General features: G+C 35.4%; 1 protein-coding gene across 1 annotated transcript in view; it reads left to right on the top strand.

Moving 5' to 3' along the window:
• Positions 1 to 23,373, top strand: part of LOC149837765 (uncharacterized) — a 65,898-nt gene that overhangs the window by 27,910 nt on the left and 14,615 nt on the right. The gene's annotated exons all lie outside the window — the stretch shown is intronic.

Genomic DNA, 23,373 nt, shown 5'->3' with positions numbered 1-23,373 from the left:
GAGTGCCATCTATATTGCAAGCAATCATACCTTCCATGAGCGTACCAAACATATCGAAATGAATTGCCACTATGTTCGTGATGAATACTTACGAGGAACAATTGTTCTACCGTATGTCACTTTAGAATATCAGTTGACAGACTTCTTTACTAAAGCCCTTCCGGCTCTCCGCTTCATGTTTCTCCTTAGCAAACTTTCCATCATTTTCCCGTAAAGTTTGAGGGGGGGTGTTAAAATGTACTCCATATATATATATATATATATATATATATATATTACATCAATACTCGATAGGGGTATTTTTGTAATTTCATATAGTTTTAGAAAACGACTATTTTCACTTTTTGTTAAAATGTAATTTCTTTTTTTATTTTTTGTTTTCTTTTTTTGTATTTTTTAGGAACCAAAAGGGGCTCCAATCATAGTCGTTGGAGGCCCCAACGGTCACAAATGTGACCGTTGGGGGCTCCCAACGGTCACAAATGTGATCGTTGGGGGCTCCCAACGACTCCATGGGAGCCCCCTTTTGGGCTCTTCTTTTGAGCCCCTTGGCCTTCCTTTTCCTTCCACTAACCCCTTGTATGTATGCATTCTTGAGAGCTCTCTCTCTTTTCAATAAGAGGCTTTTTATATTGTTGCCTTCTTAGAGGCTTGTGTTTGTATTGTCCCTTAGTGGACTTATGATATTGTCTCTTTTATTCGTTGTTGTAAGTGCTTATAAACACTCTTTATATTTCCGCAATATCTCGTTACACTTTGCTACATGGATTTCCTATGTTTACCAAAATACTCGTGTTGTAATCATGTCAACGACATTAATATAGATCTTTGGCATAAAAGATTAGGACACCCAAGTATATCCAAATTATCTCTTTTTCCATTTTTAGAAAAATTTTGTAAAGATAAAAATTTTGTATGTGAAGATTGTATACTTGGAAAAATGCAAATGATACCTTTTGGGTCTAGAACCTCTGTGACATAAAATTTTTGAATTAGTGCATTCGGATGTGTGGGGTCCCGCTCTTGTAATGTCAAAAGGTGGTTATTCGTACTATATTACATTTATAGATGATTTTAGTAGACATACTTGGATTTACTTTCTAAAACTCAAATCCGAAGTTTTTTCATGTTTTAAAAACTTTCATAATCTAGTTAAAAATCAATTTAAAACAAACATTAAAGTTTTCCGCTTCGACTCTGGGAGAGAGTTTCTTTCAAATGAATTTCAATTATATCTAAAAAATCATGGAATTGTGCATAAAAAATCATGCCCTAGGATACCTTAACAAAATGAGATTTCTGAAAGAAAACATCGTCACATCATTGAAACTACTAGAACTCTACTTATTTCAAAAGAAATTCCAAAGCAATTTTGGGCTGAAGCTACCCTAACCGCAGTCTATTTAATAAATAGAATGCCTTCTCAAACTTTGGAAAACAAGTCTCCTATTGAAAACTCAAATTCGGATGTGTGGGGTCCCGCTCTTGTTATGTCAAAAGGTGGTTATTCGTACTATATTACATTTATAGATGATTTTAATAGACATACTTGGATTTACTTTCTAAAACTCAAATCCGAAGTTTTTTCATGTTTTAAAAACTTTCATAATCTAGTTAAAAATCAATTTAAAACAAACGTTAAAGTCTTCCGCTTCGACTCTGGGAGAGAGTTTCTTTCAAATGAATTTCAATTATATCTAAAAAATCATGGAATTGTGCATCAAAAATCATGCCCTAGGACACCTCAACAAAATGAGATTTCTGAAAGAAAACATCGTCACATCATTGAAACTACTAGAACTCTACTTATTTCAAAAGAAATTCCAAAGCAATTTTGGGCTGAAGCTACCCTAACCGCAGTCTATCTAATAAATATAATGCCTTCTCAAACTTTGGAAAACAAGTCTCCTATTGAAAAACTCTTTAAAATTTCTCCTGATTTAAAAAGGCTAAGGGTATTTGGTTGTAAATACTTCATGCTTCTTGAAAAATATAGCAAACTCTCTCCTAAAGCTATAAAATGTGTCTTTGGTTATGCTGATAATAAAAAAATATATTGATGTTATGATAAAACAAATGATAAACTCTATGTTTCTAGAAATGTTACATTTCTAGAAAATGACAATGGATTTGATTTTGAAGTTCTTAAGGAAGAATTTAGTATGCTTTCTTATTTGATTTGTTACCCAATAAAGGTATTAGTAATGATATTGAAACCTTCGAGTCTATTAATGACTCAAGTAGTGAACCATCTCAAGATCTTCTTCAATACTCTAGACGAAATACTGGGGAGCATCCATGTGCCCTTGACAGATATAATCAACCAACAAATAATGAAGAAACTAGTGTTAGAAGGTCAGAACGAACACATAGGCCTCCAAGTAGGTTTGTCTCATACAAATCCTTCTTACCAAACTACAGGGCATGTCTTTTAGCCATTCATTTCTATCATGAATCATCCAATTATAATGAGGCCAAAAATATAAATGAATGGGTTGAAGTCATGAAAATTGAATTAGATGCATTACACAAGGCTCACACTTGGGCAATTTAACCTCTTCCTATCGGAAAGAAGACAATAGGGTGTAGATGAGTGTTTAAAATTAAAACAAAAAGTGACGGGTCTCTTGAGAGATATAAAGCAAGACTTGTTGCAAAAGGATATTCTCAAGAATATGGTATAGATTATGAAGTAACCTTTGCCCCAGTAGCTCGCATGACTACGGTTAGAACTCTAGTTGCTATAGCATCCATTAAAAAATGATCGATATATCAGTTAGATGCTAAAAATGCATTCTTGAATGAAAACTTAAATGAAGAAGTATACATGAATCTTCCCCCTGGTCTGTCTATTGAAAAAGGCATGGTCCGTCTTCAAAAAGCCCTATACGGGCTTAAACAAGCCCCTAAAGCATGGTATGATCGGTTCAGTGGTACGATATTAAAACTTGGATTTAAATCTTGTTACACTGACAAAACTCTTTTTTGTGAGATCTACAGGTGCCTCATTGATCATTCTTCTTTTGTATGTTGATGATATGATCATTACAGGGAATGATCAAAAGGAAATTGAAGATATTAAAATTTTGCTTAAAAAAACCTTTGATATGACTCATCTTGGTTTTTTGAGATACTTTTTAGGAATTGAAGTAGCCTACTCACCAAGAGGATACATTTTATCTCAAATCAAGTTTGCAGCTAATATTGTTGAACATTCATAAATCACTGACACAAAATATGTTGATACTTCTGAAGTAATAAATGCAAACATGCGAGCTGAAGATGAAGTATTATTAGATGATCCAACCTCTTATCGACAACTTATTGGATCGTTGATGTACCTGTCCATTACAAGGCCAGATATTGCGCATGCCGTACATTCTGCAAGTCAATTTCAACATGCGCTCACAATCGTCCACATGAGTGCAGTATTAAGAATAGTTTGATACATCAAGAAAACTATATCTAAAGGACTATTCTTATCCTCTTCCTCATCCTTAAGTCGCATTTCTTACACTGATTCTGACTGGGGAGGAGATCCCAATAACCGTCACTCAACTACTAGCTTTTGTGTGTTTTTAGGTGATTCTCTCATTTCTTGGCGATGCAAAAAATAACAGAAAGTGTCTTTATCCTCTACGGAAGCTGAGTACAGGACAATGACTACCACAACTACTGAAGTTGTGTGGATGAGAGCACTACTTTCCGATATGGGTGTTGATGTCTCAAAACCTTCAAAACTATGTTGTGATAATAAAAGTGCCATCTATATAGTCAACAATCACACATTTCACGAGTGAACAAAACACGTTGGTGAAGAATATTTGAAGGGGACTATTACATTGCCATATGTCCGGTCTGAATTTTAGATTGAGACTTCTTCACCAAAGCTCTTCCACTGTCTCAATTTTTGTATCTTCTTAGAAAACTTTTGGTGATTTCCCCATAAGTTTGAGGAGTGTTAAAAAAAATTGTATTTAAATACCCGATAAGTGTATTTCTGTCTTTTATCATATAGTACAGTCCACTAGGGACTGAAATGTAATTTAGTATTGTAATAAATAACCTGCCCAACAACCATATTATGACTGTTAGGCACAACAATCATAATATGACTGTTGGACACAACAATCAAAATATGTTGGGCACTACAATCAAAATATGATTGTGAGGAGGCAGTCCAACTAGACGTTGGATTGCCTCCCAGTCATAATAATGACTGTTGGAAGGCCGTCCAAAGAGCTGGACTACCTCCCATGTGCTGGAGTGAGGCCCTTGTTATTCCTCAATACTCTTAAAAGCATTTGAGGGTTTCTCTAGAGTTTTTTCCCATCTTATATACTAAAAAAGGCAGTGAATAAATGGTGGGTAATTCTGCATAAAATCGGCCTCCATTGGCCTTGCTTTGGCTAGAAAACCAGTTTGAAAGGCAATTTGAGGTATGGATCTATATTATGGAAAATCTTGGGCTGCCTATCAAGATGCATTCTTTAAAGGTCATCTAGGCTTTCTTGCATAAGCTTGGATTGGGATAAGATGCTTTTTTATTGGAGTCCTTGAATCCTTGGGCTGAAGAAGAGTCTCTATCAGAGTTGCTAGTCGAGGAAGCGGGAGCAGAAAACGATCCTGAAAGCGAAAGTGGGAATCGAGGTACTTCTAAAATTTTAGGAAGTGGAAAGTGCGGGACGACTTTGAAGCGAACCAGGAATCGTTTCAGAAGCGAGAAGGAAAGAGAATCGATAACGACATAATAATCGAACCAGAAGCGAACCAGGATTCAAAGGGGGAACGAAAAGGAAGCGACCTAAGATTCCAGTAGGAAGCGAATAGGAATCAAAAGGGAAGCAAAGATATAATTACAATTTTCCTAATTTACCAAAATGTAAGATTTATGTTATCATTGACAATAAAACATGAGTAGATAACATTAAAACTGATATATTAATCTCAAAACTGAACTATATATGCAAGTGCAACCATTTAACAAATGCATCTTGTTGTAAGCATTTAATAAATAATACATCAAGAAAAAATCATATTCCTATTGCAAGCATTTAATAAATAATACATCAAGAGAAATTCATATTCCTATTGTAACTATTAATAAATAATATATCATGAAAACTAATAAATTTGATTAAGAAGCGTACCCTTTTCAAGAAATGAATCAAATGACTTGTTATTTGAGGTTGTGATCTCTGCAAGATAGAAAAATCAATAAAGTAAAAGATTACATGGAGATATGGTTAAAATTTTAAATTCACAAAACAAATTATGCATTTAAGGCTTTAATCCCTAAAAAAACATAATTTAATTTCAAGCATTTCAAAGTTTAAAATATAAACTTTAAACTTTAAAATTAACATAATTCATTACTTCACTTGAACATTCAAATTTCAAATCACCAAAGTCAAACCAACAAAATATTACAACTCCATGACAAAAAAGTGATGGCCAAACGGTCAAAGCAACATAAGAGTTTCCAAAGTCCAACGCTCCAACTACATAATCAAAATAAATTATCAAGTTTCAAGAGTTCATTTCATAGTCAATAATCAATAATCTGTTATCTTTTTCTTCCCCTTTAGATCAACAATAGATTTGGAAGAACTTCCTCCTGCCTCTTCATGCCCACCATGCTCTCTATTCCTTCCACTTCTTTCATTTCCTATAATGAATATGTTAAAAACGTAAAATGTTCAAAAATCTTAATTTAAATTATAAACAATACATATATAGAATAAAGTGAAAAAATAAAAAAACACAAGATATATAATTCATACCTTGCCTAGGTTTGTTGCTAAAGAAACGATCAATCCGGCCCTGGGGAACCGACTGTCGCTCTTGTATATTACTTATTACTAGTCGTACCCCTAGCTCTATTTGATTGATCTGAATCCTCTTCAACTTCATTTCTACGTGTGATTATCGGAGGCAATGGAGCTCTTAATTGTGTATCTTTGGTTTTGGAAATAATGCTTGATTGTTGTGCACTATCACCCAAGTCTCTCTAGCGCATGTCCTTTAATTTCAACGCATTTCTTCTATAACAGGAAGTTCCAAATTGATATCCCATTTTCAACTAGGTCTTCTGTAGCGATTGTTGCGCCTTTTTATGACAAGAATACAAAATATGAATGCTAACAAATAATCAATGATACATAAATATTTTATAAGATATTAAAACAAAAGTAAAAAAAACTTTAATTATACTTGTCAATCAAGCGAAGATTCGAATGGATATACGATCTTCATTGAGCTTATTTATTTTAACATTATAAATGTAGCTATAGGTGCTCCACACTCTTTCAGCAAAAGATGTGTTGATAGGTTGAGATAAAACCTTAATGGCTGATGCTCTCAACTGGGACATATCACCACCATAAAACACCACCAATCAAGGACTGGCATTGTAGAATTTAATGCATCCATTCTTGTTGCATTCTGGTTAAATTTTCCACTTTTCGATACAAAAGCTACAAGTTGTGACCTATAAAGTGAATATACTTCTTCATTTCTACTAGATATGATATCATGCATTGCACCATCTAAAATATCATTGTTTTTTTCTGCAGAAAAGAAAAAGATTGTTAAGTTATAACAAGAAAATACAAATAAAAGAATAAAATAATTAAATTATTAAAGTTTAAAGTTTATTTATCACATAGATAGAATAAAATCTTTACCAGGAGAAACTTGTTTGACCCCTCCTGGAGCTGGGATCTTGAGATATTCTAGCTCATAATATTTCAGAGTAAGCATGCGGGTTAGACTATGGTGGCCATGTTCATTCTATCCCATCTATTCGAGAAAATCCTCTGAATCTTTTCATGCAAATCTAGTTGTCCTTTTAGATTGTCTTTGATCTCCCCCAACATATTGTGCATGCCTTCATATACTTCACCAGTTAGAAGGCTTTCTTGATCACATAATTAAATCATCTTATAGATGAGTTTTATGATCAATCATGCTAAACAAACAAAATTCTATTATTCTTTATCAAGAACAATATTTCTGTCATAATAACATTCCTTTTCATTGTCTCATCAGTGCATGATTGCTTCCACTCACTCCATCTATTTAATATGATAGTAAACCTCAAGCTCTCCTTTACATCATGCAAGTGCTTTAGAGTAGTGTAATATGAAGCAAACCTTGTCTTTGCAATCTTTATTAACTTTAATTTTTCATTGCTTCTAAATATTGCTAATGTTTTCGAATGATTTGTAATATACTTCACAATTTCTTTACTCTTCAAATATGTTTCTCCCATCCAGTGAAACTCACGTGTCAAATCTTTGAAGATCAAATTGATGGTGTGCACAACACAAGATGACCAAAAAATATACTTCTATGTTTGCCTCAATTATTCACCAACTAACTTGCAATCTGTTGCATTGTCTGTAATCACTTGCACCACATTATAAGACCCCATTATTTTAAATCCAGTATTTAAAAACTCGATAATATTTGTAGCCGATTGTTACATATCAGAAAAGTCACTCACATAAGAACATCGACCTAAAACAATTTGATGCAAGTATATATATTAGGTGCTTGTTCTTTATATTTGTCCAACTATCTGAGACAATAAAAACTCCAAACTCATTTTTTTCTTGAAATTCACTTAACTCTCTATAGACACACTCTTTTTCATTGTCAAGCAACGTTCGGGTTTTTCATACGATGGAGGCTTATATCTAGGCACTTTACTAACTGTTGATGTCATTTCTTTCCAATATGTTGATCGAAGCACATTAAAAGGTATGCCATTTGCACATAAAAACTTAATAACTTTATGATCTACATTATCTCTTTCTATCTTTTTAAAGGTATCACAATTATCAACCGTGCTTCCACTAGAGGCAAAAGAAGATGTAGTAGGAGTAATAAGCTTCAATTTATCTGTTTATCTTTTCAACTGAAATGTGCCTGATGAAGCTTGCACTCGTCAAACTTGCCTCTTAATTTTTCTTGCCAACTCTTTACTTTTTGCAACATGACAAAAGACAATCCCAACACTTTTTTCCTTTAAAGCTCACATGAAATATGCAAAAACTCGAGTATATGACCCATGATAAATAGTTTTGCACTGCCTGCACATAAACACATGATTTCCACTTTGCTTGCCTTGTCAACTCTTCTTTTGTCTTCATACATGGTGTCATAGTATTGTTGTTTTTATGCATGCTAGGTGGTTTTGAGTCATCTTCATAATACCCATCTATGTCATATTCTTCATCGAAACCATCTTCATCCGCTTCCTGAAACTCATATGGACGATCAAACTCCTTATCATTTCTGTCATTCCCAACACCACTAGCAGATTCATGCTCTAAATTGCAAAGAAAATCATCCTCGTCACCATAATTGTCGGGCTCGTCATTTGTGAAAGTTATTAGTTAAGCAAAGAACAAGCAAAGATACCAGAAAAGTACATGCATCTGCATCAGTCTAAAGTTCGTCAAGAATTAAGATGCATGTGGAAGTGAAACTATATAACATGAGCACAACAAGATGGTAAATGTCTTTGCGTGCATTGACCATGGCAATTCCACACAAAAGAAAAACCAACACAAGCAAAGTAGCAAACTATATAAGATAACTAGTGTTGAAATCCAAATGATGGTGAACGGTTCATTTGGACAAATTAAAAGCAAACAATGACCACACACACAAAGCACACAAAGCAAACCACAAATCTATGAAGTGTAAAACTATAAAGTATAAAGTATAAACTAATATCTATGTGTTTGTGTGAAGAAGCAACCACAAATCTTTAAACTAATCACATTTGCAATTTGCAACTATAAAGAGTTCTACTTCTAAGCAATTTTCTTAATTAAAAAATTTCTGGTTGGATCATCAGCCTTATCATATATGCATCGATGATTTGATTCCTTGTTTACATTGTATTCATGGAATGCTAGTGACATAAAACAAATAATTTTTTAATTTCTCTACTTCTACAGCTACAAAGCCAAAAACACACAAATGACCACACACACCAATTGACACCTTTAGCACATGTATCTCCAATGTACTGAAAATATCTGGACAAAAAAATAAATATTATCATGATATTTCCTCAAAAACATATTTTCATTAATTATAATATTCAACATTACAAGTTTGTACTCAGCAAATCCTTGAATCCCAAGAAAAACTGCACTAAATTTTTCCCAAGGAAAAAACTTGCAGATATTATTGCAGTTATGATACTCGTCAACAAATTACATGGCAAAAAAAATGACTTAATGGGGTCCAATACCAGAATCATAACAGCAAGCAAGGTTCATGAATGTTTGGGTGTCAAATATGTTTGATCCCAAGCAAAATTAATCAAGAGTTGAGACTATAACATCAATGTACACAGTACACATGTTGGCAACTGAATATTCAGCATATTTTTTCACAAAAATTGGATAACACAAAAGAAGCCAATCTACATAGGATTTGCTGAATAACACAAAAATTGGACAACACAAAAGAAGCCAATCGAAAAAATTGGATAATATATTTTTTTGCAACTGAATATTCAGCATAATGATTTTCTTTTTTGGTTCATATCGCCGACCCCAATTGTTTTGGGATGAAGGCGTAGTTGTAGTTGTTTGTTGAATATTCAGCATAACATTTTACAGAGAGAGAGAGAGAGAGAGAGAGAGAGAGAGAGAGAGAGAGAGAGAGCCATGGTCTCTGGAAGTTGCCAAAAGTCGACAGAGGTCGAGAACAAGAGGGGGAGAGAGAGTTTGGATTTTGGAAAGTTGAAACCCTATTTGACTTTCCCTTTTATAATGTTATAATGACCGTTATACCCTTTAAAAAGGGTATTTCTTTTGTTTTTTTGTTAAAAAAAGTTTTTAAGGGCTAAAACTGTCCATTATTGGGAAGTGAGCTTCCCATTTAAAAATGGTGATTCCCCTAATGTTTCGGAAGCACCGCGTTTCACGCTTCTGAAACACATTTCAAGGAAGTGCGCTTCCCCATGACTATGGGCACTTCTGGTAACCCTGGTCTCTATTCCCTATTAGGCAATTGTGTAATTTATAATACTCCGTAAATCTCTGTACTTCATAACATTCTTTTATTTTTTCTGTTACCCTTCACTGAATGGTGTCATGTATGTAAACTGATTTTTTTTAAAACTTTTTTTTGTACTACCTGATTAGGGTTTGTTATGTAAATGAAATTCTAAAGGTGCCACCCCTCAGTGGAAGGAGCACCAGGGGCTTAGGGAAGGCTGCTTCTCTCTTTAATTCTCCTTCTACTACTACTAAACACTAGATACCAAAATTTACATGGTACTAGAACTAGGTTTGCCCGAATACATGTCTCACTTGTATCTCAAGGTATAATATGCGTATATTTTCTTCTTCCCTCTCTTAAGATCATTCTCTTCTTTTTGTTCTAAATCTTCCTCTTCTTGTTTGGTCTTATTCTATATTTCATCCTCTTTTGTTTGCATCTTTTCTTTATCTTTGTTTCTTCTTCATAGCATAAACATCTCTATCCTGGAATCCAACTTTGTTATCATGTTCTGAATTATTCTATTTGCTGCTAAATCATTCCCTTCCTTTCTTCTCTAACAAATAATATTGGTTCTCAGATCAGAGTATAACTGAAAATGGGTAAGATCCAGTGTTATTTATTTTACATCATACCAAAGGTGACATAATCATTACCTTGTTTTATGTGCTGTTTATTGTGTGGTGATCAACCATTTTAGGTGCCACAGAACTATTTTTCAAACATATTTTGCTCTCTGCTCAAAAAAAAAAAGGAAAAATTAAAAAAGGCACAAAGACACTATTATTGTCTACCTAACTTTTTGTCAGTGCTATTTCAAGTTGAATTGCTATCCTTTTGATTCTTGTTATTTCTTTTGTTCTTTGTTCTTTCAATCTGTCATTAGTTTCTCTACTTGCTTACATGTTCTTCATTGAACCATCTTCATCTTCTGCAACTAGTATTTCTAATCTCAGCTTTCCTGTGGAAAACAGTGGTGCTTCCCTATATCAGGCATATGAAATCTGTAGGGCACGCGGATGGTGTTAAAATATATGTAATCTATATATTTATATATATATATCTATATATCTATATATATATCTATATATATATATATATCATACACTACCCGATAAGGGGTAGTTCTGTAAACTCGCCCAATAGGGGCATTGTAGACTTTTTCTTTTTCCTTCTTTTTTTCCTTTTTCTTTTTCTGTTTTTTTCTTATTTCTTTTTTGTTCTTTTTGTACCTTTTGTGCATTAAATGCACAGCCATTGGGGGCCCCAACAAAGAGTCGTTGGGCCCCCAACGGTCACAATTGTGACCGTTGGGAGCCCAACGACTCCTTGTTGGGACTCCCAATGGTCCCTCTCTCTTTCTTTTCTCTAACTCTCCCTCACTCCTCTCTTGCCTATAAATAAGTGGGGTCTCCCCCTTTGTAAGTGTGACTTCTTCAAGCCTCTTAGTGCCTTTATAAGATTTTATGCTTTCTAGCCATTATTGGCTTTTGTGTATGTCCTCTTTTGGACTTGTTCTTTGATTTCTATGTGTGAATGTCCATTGTAGGACATACATTTCTTTTCCGCATATTTCATTACATGGTATCAGAGCCTTGGTTGTGATGTTGATTCATATAGCTAGTTGTCTAGTTATACCTCTCTCTTGGTTTGTCCTCCATTCTTGATTATATGATGGAAGGAGAACAAAAGATTGATCTCTCCTTCAAGCTTAATGGTACTAACTACATGATGTGGGCCGCCGCCATGGAGAACAACCTCAAAGGTAAAAAGCTTTGGGGATATGTTATGGGCACCATTAGGGAACCTCAACTTCAACTTACGAAAATGGATGGTGATCAAGAAAAAGCTCTAGAAGGAAATGCTCGCATGAAGGCTATTGAAGATCACCAATCCAAGGTAGAAGATTGGGAAAGTAAGCATGCAAAAATTCTTGCATGGTTCATGAACAACGTGGAGCTAAAGATTTGCGCCAACATTGCTAAATTCCGCCTAGCCAATGAAGCATGGTTCTTTATGAAAGGTATGTATACCCAAAAAGACCTTGCTCGTCAATTCTTTATCCAAGAAAAAATTTGTACCATTAAGCAAGGTGAAATGAGTGTAAGAGATTACTATAGCACTCTTGGACCTTTATGGGATGAGCTATCCCTTCTTGAACCCAAATGGGTATCTAGTGAAGATGTGGAAATGCGAAGAGAACAAATGGAAAAAGAACACTTTTTCCAATTTTTACATGGGCTTAGGCCTGAATATGAACAAGTTAGGTCCTCCCTTCTTCATAGATCTAAATCGCTTCCATTGGAAGATGCCATAGCCGAAATATGCCAAGAAGAAACGCGTCTTAGCATGATTAAAGGAGGAGATGGAGTTATTGCCGTGTCTAAACCCGACAATCATATGAAAGCTTATAAGCCTCCACACTTTGGGAGGCAAAATAACTATAATGACAATTATAGGAAAGCCATTTGCCATCATTGTCAAGAACCGGGTCATATAAGACCTAATTGTCTAAAGATAAATGAACCTCCAAAAGGTAAAGTTGCTATTATTGAAGAAATCTCACAAAAGGAGTCAATGAAAGGGAAAGAGTCCTTTTCCCTTGCTCAATTATCCAAAGCACTTCAAATTCTACTCAAATCGCCGTCAACTTCGGGAGCCGCCATTGCCTCTTCTTCTCCTCCAGGTACGCCTTCTTGGATTCTTGATTCTGGAGCATCTTTTCATATGACCCCTATTGAAAATGGACTACCCAATGTATGTAGCAACTCCAAAAATTCTTTTGTTTCCACCGCCGATGGTACCTCTTTACAAGTTAAAAGTTTGGAACCTTAGACTTTTCAAAAGATTTTTTTGTGCCAAATGTAAGAGTAGTACCTTAACTTAATTTAAATCTTTTATCTGTCTCTCAAATATGTGATCATGAATGTGAAATCTCCTTCTCAACCAAGGATTGCTCTATACAGGATCTCCAGTCCGGGAAGCGGATTGGGCAAGGCCATAGGAGGGGAGATCTCTACTACATGAACAATTTGAAACTTCCCACCAACTCATTTTGTAATCATGTCCAAGATAAAAATATTGAAACTTGGCATCAAAGACTTGGACATCCAAGCTTCTCAAAAAATGTACTCCTTTTCTTTTGGAAAGAAATTTTGTAATGAGAAACATTTTGTTTGCAAGAGTTGTATTTTTGGAAAAATGAAATCCACCCATTTTCTAAAGAGAACATTTTTGTCCAAAAGACCCTTTGAATTAGTCCATTCGGATGTTTGGGGTCCTTCTCCGGTCATATCAAAAGGAGGATACTCATATTATGTTACTTTCATTGATGATTTCACTCGATATGTGTGGATCTATTTTCTCAATCTAAAATTTGAAGTTTTTAATTTCTTTAAAAAATTTCATATGATTGTCAAAAATCAATTTTCAAGTAATATCTTCATTCTTCGATCCGATTCCGGTAGAGAATATCTATCAAATGAATTTCAAGAATACTTGGAAACCAATGGCATTTGTCATCAAAGGTCATGTCCTAGGACTTCCCAACAAAACGGTCTAGCCGAAAGAAAGCATAGAAACATTTTGGAAACCACTAGGACTCTTCTCATTTCCAAAGAAATTCTAAAGTGCTATTGGGCCGAAGCCGCCTTAACTTCCACTTATTTGATAAATAGAATGATATCTTCATCCCTACAAAATATATCTCCATATGAAAAACTCTTTGAAAGAACACCCGATTTTAATAGATTAAGAATTTTTTGGGTGTAAGTGTTTTGTCCTTACACATAAAAGAGATAAGTTATCTCCTAAAGCTATCGAATGTGTGTTCTTAGGATACGGAGAAAATAAAAAAGGTTTTAGGTGCTTCGACCCTAAAAGCAACAAACTATATATATCCAAAGATGTTACCTTTTTAGAAAATGAGAACGACTTTGAGAAAAATAAAGATATTGATGAAAGCGAATATGCTTTCTTATTTGATCTTCTCTCTCAAGAAGATGTAACTCCTCACGAAGAGGAAGTTCCTAATGATTTAGATGATACTCCTCTTAGTAATGTTGAAAATAGAAGTAATAATTTTGAGAATAGGTCAATTCAAACCTATGCTAGGCGTGGTCAAGAAGCTCCCATAAGTGCCTTAGAAAAATATTCTCAAGATTCCAACATAGAAGAAACCTCTTTAAGGAGATCTACCCGAATCTCCAATCCTCCTAATAGGTTTGTTTCCTATGAATCCCTAACACCTAAATATAGGGCATGCATAATTGCATTACACTCTTATCATGAACCATCACACTATAATGAAGCCAAAAACATTTCTCAATGGGTTGAAGCCATGAAACTAGAACTTAGTGCCCTTGAAAAGGCTAAAACTTGGGAAATAACTTCATTACCCACTGGAAAGAAGTCTATTGGATGTAGATGGGTCTTCAAAATTAAAACTAAAAGTGATGGGTCATTAGAACGTTATAAAGCTATGTTGGTAGCCAAATGATATGCTCAAGAGTACGGAATAGACTATGAAGAAACCTTCGCTCCCGTAGCTAGAATGACTAGTGTTAGGACTCTTATTGCGGTTGCATCCGTTAAAAAATGACCTATCTATCAATTGGATGTTAAGAACGCATTTCTTAATGGCGAACTAAGTGAAGAGGTCTATATGGATCCTCCACCAGGAGTATCTATTGGTGAAAATAAAATTCTTAAACTAAAAAAGGCACTATATGGGCTAAAACAAGCTCCAAAGGCTTGGCATGACAGATTTAGCAATGTAATGACTAGCTTAAATTTTCGTTCATGTTATACTGACACTGCGTTGTTTGTGAAAAGTGCAGGGTCCTCTGTAGTTATTCTACTACTATATGTTGATGATATGATCATCACTAGAAGTGATGAGCAAGGAATCCATGATATTAAGAAAATTTTGAAAGAAAATTTTGACATGTCTGACCTTGGTTTCTTAAGATATTTTTTAGGTATTGAAGTTGCATATTCTCCTCGAGGGTATATTCTCTCTCAGATGAAACTTGCTGCTGACATTTGTTCTAAGTCTGGAATTTCGGATGATAAGAAGACAGAAACCTCTGAGGTTATCAATGCAAAGCTAAGGCTGGAAGATGGGACACTTCTCGAGAATCCTACTCCCTATCGTCAACTCGTTGGGTCTCTGACATATTTATCCATCACTCGGCCAGACATAGCTCATGCAGTTCACTCCGTCAGTCAGTTTCAACATGCACATGAGTGCAGTCTTAAGGATTGTCAGATATATTAAAAACACCATAACTAAGGGTGTTTTTCTTTCCTCTTCATCATCCCTTGAATTAATTGCTTATACAGATGCTGATTGGGGAGGAAATCCCAATGATAGAGTCTTAACCACTGGTTTTTGTGTTTTCTTAGGTGACTATGATTTCTTGGAGATGCAAGAAGCAGCATAAAGTGTCATTATCCTCAACAGAAGCGAAATATCGTGCAATGGCCACTACAACCATGGAGCTTGTGTGGCTTAGAAGTCTCCTCTGTGATATGGGCATCATCATCTCAATTCCTTCGAAGATGTGTTGCGATAACAAGAGTGTTATCTATATTGCAAGCAACCACACCTTCCATGAGCGTACTAAACACATTGAGATGGATTGCCACTATGTTCGAGATGAATACCTAAAAGGAACCATAGCACTACCCTATGTCACATCCGAGTACCAGTTGGCAGACTTTTTCACCAAAGCTCTTGCTGCTCCTCGTTTCATGTTTCTTCTCAACAAGCTTTCGGTTGTATCCCCGTAAAGCTTGAGGGAGGGTGTTAAAATATATGTAATATATATATATATATATATATATATATATATATATATATATATATATATATATTTATCATACACTACCCGATAAGGGGTAGTTCTGTAAACTCGCCCAATAAGGGCATTGTAGACTTTTTCTTTTTCCTTCTTTTTTTCTTTTTTCTTTTTCTGTTTTTTTCTTATTTCTTTTTTGTTCTTTTTGTACCTTTTGTGCATTAAATGCACAGCCATTGGGGGCCCCAACAAAGAGTCGTTGGGCCCCCAACGGTCACAATTGTGACCGTTGGGAGCCCAACAACTCATTGTTGGGACTCCCAACGATCTCTCTCTCTTTCTTTTCTCTAACTCTCCCTCACTCCTCTCTTGCCTATAAATAAGTGGGGTCTCCCCCTTTGTAAGTGTGGCTTCTTCAAACCTCTTAGTGCCATTATTGGCTTTTGTGTATGTCCTCTTTTGGACTTGTTCTTTGATTTCTATGTGTGAATGTCCATAGTAGGACATACACTTCTTTTCCGCATATTTCATTACAGATGGTACAATGAAGGCACCACCTGAATACATTTAATAGAGAAAATAAGAAGTGAAAGGTCTTAGTGAAGGCACCAGTGTGGAAGAGGAAGTTAATTAGAAAATAGGAAGTGAAAGGTCTTGGTCACAAATCCTTTGTATGACATTTGACTTGCTGATGATCAATGATTACTTGAGTAGCTGAATCCTACTCTATCTGCAGGTATTTGGGCAAACTAGTTGATTTATTGACTACATAGGAAGTGTGAGACAAACTGAAGAATTCCTAAGCACAACACTTGCAATCCAACTTGATACAGTTATTTTGGAGTATTGACCAATTGCGATGATTCAAACAATTTGTGGGTGATTCAAACATGGCATAGTGTACGATGAGATGTTTTAGAGAGAATTATGAATCATTTGTCCCCTTAGAGTGCAAAGCCGCCATATTTGGTATTCTTGGAGCTTCATCCAATGTTAACTTATCATGAGTCGTTTTCAAGCCAGTGTGCTGCTAACATGTCTTTTAGTAGCAACCATCCATGATGTTCTTTTTCCATGTAACAATTCTAGTTTTGCTTTGAATACTAGAGGTGGGTAATGAAAAGGTGGAAGATTTAATAATTGTAGAGGACATGTAGGAGGAGTGAAAATTTTGGTGGTTTTATTCCAAATTTCACTTGGTCTTGTTAAATTGTATATACCATATATATAATATATATGTGTATCAATATATATATATATGCAGTATATTATATATGTATATATATATATTTATTGTTGTAAATAAGTTTCTTTTTCTTTTCTTTTATTCTATTTGAACTAGTCAACACAAAGTTGACTAGTCAAATATTGCTGTTGGAACTAGTCCAATGGCTATAAATAGAGCTGTTGGGCTAGTTCTAACGTCTCTCTTGCTCTCCCTTGTGTATAAAAAGGGGTTCACCCCTTGTCATTTGTAATGCTTCTTGCATATTTTGAACATCGATACAATATTAATTTTATATTTTTTGAGCCTCTTTTGTGGGTTTTGTGAGTACACCCTTTTGTGTTCATTTTGGTGATTTGGTGGACTTTGTTGGAGGCCCTAATTTCCTTTAATGGTATTAGAGCTTGGTGGTGCTAAGCTCTTTGTCTCTATCACATAGACGTGCCATATTGGCAGCCGTACCCGTGTCGACACAAGTGCTGGTACCGGACGCAACACGGGTATGTGCTGGTCCGGGTCGAGTCGGGTCCAACCCTTACCCAACCCAACCTTTTTTTTGTTTCTCGAGCGAAAGACGAGGAGGAGGAAGAAGAAGAAGAAAAAAGAAAGAAAGAAAGAGGAAGAAATCTATATCTATATCTATATCTATCTATCTATCTATGTATATATATATATATATATATATATATATATATATATATAGAGAGAGAGAGAGAGAGAGAGAGAGAGAGAGAGAGAGAGAGAGAGAGAGAAGAGAGAGAGAGAGAGAGAGAGAGCCTACCTTTGTTCCTCTTTTTCTTCTTCTTGCTACATCGAAAGGGCGAGAGAGAGCCGGAGAGAGAGAGAGAGAAAAGGGCGAAGGGCTACGCCCTTCCCCTTTTATAAGGTAAGTTTGGATATAGATCTATATTATGATCCATATCCAAACCCTCTCTTTCTTTATATATATAGTTGTGTCCCCATACCCTCATTTTTTGAAATTGTTGTGTCGTACCCTCTATACATGTACCCATACTTGTGCCTTTACCTATACCCATGTGACATAGCTCTTTGTTGTTCCTGGGATTGTAGTTGCACACTTGAAGATTCAAATCCAAGTGTTTGTGTCTTTCATTGGTGGTGCTAGATCGATGTTACCTTTACTTCAATTTTTTTGGTGGAGTGATCATGCTTGTTTCCTTTTGTCCTTTTTCTTTATATCTTTCCTCACTCCATGTCTTTATCTCTTTCTCTCACCCTTGTAAAAGGGATGACAAAGAAAGTGTCACCATTATGCTCAAAACTTAATGATTCTAACCAGTGTTGTGAAAAGCGTTGAGGCATAGCGAGGCGCTCCACCAAAATCTGAGGTGAGGCGTAAGCCTTAAAAACATTTTTTTTAACTTAAAAAAACTATAAAAATGATCTAAAATTATAAATAAATAAGAAATGCTTTATTGATGAAGCAACAACCAATAAAAAATAAAAAATCTCAAATAAATACGGAAAAAGTATGAGATTTTTGCTAGATTTATTTTGAATCTTTTAAAATTGTACAATATAGAAAAAAAAATCTCTAATGCTTAAGTAACAAGATGCAAAGGGGTTAAATTCATCTCTGTTGTAGGCATTACAGAATCCAACCTAGTAAGATCTTACTTTAAATTCAAATTCAGAGTCAGATGGGAAAATATAATACAGAGCCCACATTGACTGGTAATCAGATACATTCTATATGTAATTAGTTCATTATCCTATGTGTTTAAATTTCGATTTGGTTCAGATTCAGATGTAAGACTGCATATTGAACTCGAATCTGATTATTTACTACCTGCTAGTTCTACTTAATCCTGCTAATTGGATATGGATTTGTTAGATATCCAACCAGAACTAAGTTTGAAACCTGATCATTTCAATGCCACCAAGGCCACACTAAATCTATTCTAAAGAAGTGTAAAATCTCTTATTGCTTAGGCGTTTCATGCACAACCAAAATCAATACAAGAGTGCAAATGGATTGGATTTGAATTTTTTCCCAAACAGAAACCTTAATTAAAATAAAATCAAATTTGTATATCTTGATACTTTTTCAGATTCATGATCTCAGGTCATTCCCTTTTTTCTCAGTTAGAAATTTTGGATTTCTAATGGTTTTGAGATCTCAGAGATCCCCCAGTTGAATGAAGGTCGGATCTGGGGTGGTCCGCATGTCTAGATCGGATCTTGAACCGCAAGCCATGCAGACACACCCTAAGTGTGTTTGTTCTTGTGTATTTCATCTTCCCATCTCCCCTTTTTTCCTTTATCAGAACATTTTGAAGAGTTTGAGCATGTAGGGCAGTGAAACAAGCCGAGCCACTCAAACTCATAAAAGAGGCTTAACAAGCTGAATGTGAACAATGGCTACTTGGTTCAACTTGACTCGTATATGCTCGTGACAAATTTTAACGCTAAAGGAGATTAGAACTCAATCGAACTGCAGACTGAAATTTCACACAAAAAAATAACATAAAAGAAAAATATATACAAATATATAAAACATGTACCTCTTCTTCTTCTTCCGAAACCCAAGCTCGGGTTAGGTTGACAGACGAGACAAAGAGAGGTGGGAGAGACCGAGACGAGAAGTGGGAGACGAGTGAGGGACTGTGAGAGAGAGATGAGTGACATGCGAGTGAGAGACTACGAGAGACGAGTGGGGGACTGCGAGAGAGAGATGAGCGAGAGACGAGAGAGAGAGACTGCGAGACGAAATAAAAAATTAGGGCTTAGGGTCGGGGGGGGCTGATTTAATAACATCTAGGTTTTGGTCAAATGGGGGCTTTGACCCCTGTTTGACCAACAAAATGAGGCGCATATGCCTCTCATTGAGGCGCATTTCGCCTCGAGGCATGCGCCTCAAGGCGTATGAAGCGCATGCTTTGAACCTTTTGCGCTTTATATGTGCACCTCAAGGCATAAAGCCCCTCGCCTTGAGGCGTGGCGCGCTTTTTGCGCCTTGAGGCACGTTTTTAATAACACTGTATTGTGTGTATATATATATATATTATAATGATATAATAGGTAAATACCCATTAAGGGTATTTTGGTAATTTCACTCCTTGTAATAGGTGGTGCTCATTAGGGATACATTAGTGCTTTTACTTTATTCTTTTTTTTTGTCATTTTCTATTTTTATAGGGACGACTATTTGGTCAAATACCAAATAGAGTTGTTGGATTCTTTTTTGATTAGTCAGGAGAGTTGTTGTTTTTTTTTTTTGACTAGTCAACATAGAGTTGACTAGTTGTAACATCGTGTATTTTCATACTTAGTTAAATTTTGAGATTTTTGAAATTTGGATAAATGTTGTAAAAATATAGGAAAATCCTCGATATTAGGATGTGAGATTTGAGTCTAGGTGTGGCCTAGGTCTCTTTGACAAGACCAAAATGAGCTAGTTAAAATGTGATAAAAAGTTTTATTTTTAACCTTTAAAATCAAGCAAAATTCAGGCGAATTTTGGAGGTAAAATTCGAATTATATATCGTTAGATGCGCCTCAGAATTCTAAGTTTTAACAGTATTTTACTTTTTCGAATTAGGGCTCCGGTTGGCCCGAAAATTGCATTTTTTTAAAAAAGTCCCCCCTCGATGGGACCGGGTCTGGATTGGATCATTCTGAATATGATCCATATGATACAAGTTAATATGGATATGAACTTAGTCCGAGACCCATATTAATTAGGTTATGATCCAGCTTAGGATCCAAATGGATTATAGATATGGATTTAGATTTTAGATCCGGATCCATATCCAAAATCAAGTTACAATAAAAATAAAGCTTTACATTTTAAAAAAGGGTTAAATTAAAGAAATATAAGGTTTAAAAGACTCCCATAGGGATAAGGTACCTTATAAAAATTTATGGGATTTTATTAATTAATAATTGTTTTAATATTGAAATTAATATATTCCAAAATTTACTGGAAGAGGTAGCTAACTAATTAGGGTTTCTGTAAGAGCCTATTAGTAACTTTAGAAAGAGTAGAAGTTGGAAAAAGTTAACAAAAAAAAAGGGAAAGAGTTTGAGAAGCCAAGATTTGGAATGTTAATAGATTTAGGAAAGAGGTGTTGAAGATGGACTCCCATATGGGAAGTCCTATCTCCAGTCGGGGGGGGGGGGGGCACCCCCTAGAGCGCCCATTATTTAAAATAAAAAAAGGAAGAGAGAGAGAGAGAGAGAGAGAGAGAGAGAGAGAGAGAGAGAGAGAGAGAGAGAGAGAGAGGATCTACCTTCTTCTCTGATCATTCGACGCTTTCTCCATATTTTTCGAACTTCAAAACATGGTACATGTTTTCTCTCTTGTCTTGAATAGGTAGGAATAGCATAAGCCGGGTTTGTGTAAGGTTTTTATTGGAAAAGAAAAGGGGAAATCGATTTAATCATGGTTGTTGTGTATATTTCAAATTTAGGATCTGATTTTGTAATAAAGGCATATATATATATATATATATAATGGAGAGATCTGGGCAAATCTGTCCCATAAGATGAACTGTCAGATCTGACCATTGTAATGATGGAGATCTGTCCAATATGGACAGATCTGTCCACTGCAATGGTGGACAAAACTGGACAGATTTGAAGAGGGGTTTTGATACCTGAAAATGAATGGAAGTATATCTACATTTCTCTTTCTTCTAATCTAATGATCTGCTGTATGGATGAAAAAAAAACTTGGGCTTCCGGGTAAAAAGCCCAACTGGCTGGGCAAAACCTTATAATATTATGCCCAGACGACTGCCTCGATTGGGCTGGTTTAGTAAAAAAAAAACACAAAGAAAACTGGTTATAACTTATAACTGTGTACTGTTCAGTCCCGGCCGACTGGTTCGGCTGGGTCGATTCCCTGTAAAAAAAAGAGATAATATAAAACTGGGGCTCTGCTGGTTTGGTGGGAGCTGTTAGTGCACGTCACCTGGTGTTGGGATGTTGCAAGTTCAAGACCCAATGGTATGTTATGTAACTGGCAGTTGCCTTTCGAGGAAGAAAAAAAAACTGAACAAATTTGGATAAAATAAAATTTTGGGCAGCCACTTGACTGGCAATCACATGATGGGTAATGCCCAACCGACTGTCGGTTGGGCAGCATCAAACAGTAACAACAAAAAAATAAAATAATAAATAACACCGGGCTGAATTAAAAGAATAAGCTGGGCAGTCTTCATGCCCGGCTGAACCCAGTCAACTTGCGGTTTGATTGGTCAGGGTCAAAGGTGATTCTGGGCAGAATCAGTTTTCAAAAAAAAGAAAAACATATAATTATGCATAAGTATGCCTAGAATTTGCCTACGTTGCATGTTTAGGATCATGGCCAGATTGACAGGGTTATGTATGTACATATTTAAAGGTTCATATGTGTCCAGATTCACATATATGACCAGACTCATGTGTACGTGCAAATTTACGCGTATGTTCAAGTTTATATATGTCAAATGCTCCTGTTCAGATTTACGTGTAAAATGCTTATGTTTACTTTCAGATTTACGTATGCTAAAAGTCTAGACTTTACACATGATTTCATATGAACATGGGACTATTCTTTCTATAAATTTAACAGTGCTGTCCCGTGTATGGGTAGCATGATTTGGACTTGGGGTTTATGTGTTGTACCTTCAATTTGCCTGAGATGGCAAAAAGAATTGTTGGTTATGCATGCCTATGCCATTTATTGTGATGTTACATTCTTAGACATGTGGAAAACACGTGCAAATCCTGAAGTTTATGTTGTCGTTGAACTAACATGATTAAATGCATATTTGCATATTGTACATAAAAGAAATCATGAAAATAAAGATTTAACTTGCAATCATGTGATGTTATACATGTACATTCTCATTATGGTTGTATGAATATGCATTTGTGAGCATGATGAATGATTTTATGTGTGCATGCTCATTGTGGTTTTTGTATATGGTGCATCGGTAGTCGAAAGCGAACCACTGCAGGTCATGTGGGCCACGAGCCGGGGGTGCTCTACATTTTGTTATATGCATCACAAAAATCAACTTGATATTGATTTAATTTATGAATTAATTGCACTGTTAAATTTTGTAACAGGCAAAGGTCCCGTGTTGTGTTTTGCATGTTGATTTGCAAAACAAAACTTTTGTAAAGAACCTGTCTTTTGGATAAAAAGATAAAAGAGATAAAACTGTGTAATTAATGTTTCTTCCTAGATGTACCTTTTACAGTGTGAGAATCCTGGACTTCGGTTTTGGGGAACCGTGAGGATACTAAAACTTCGTATGCAATTCTGCCCCTTAACCCAACTAGGTGGTTCACTTTCCGACTATGATT

This window comes from Nuphar pumila, chromosome 5 (genome assembly GCF_984573655.1).
Source record: "Nuphar pumila chromosome 5, dmNupPumi1.hap1.1, whole genome shotgun sequence".
Lineage (NCBI taxonomy): Eukaryota > Viridiplantae > Streptophyta > Magnoliopsida > Nymphaeales > Nymphaeaceae > Nuphar > Nuphar pumila.
This window is presented reverse-complemented; position numbering and strand designations above follow the sequence as displayed.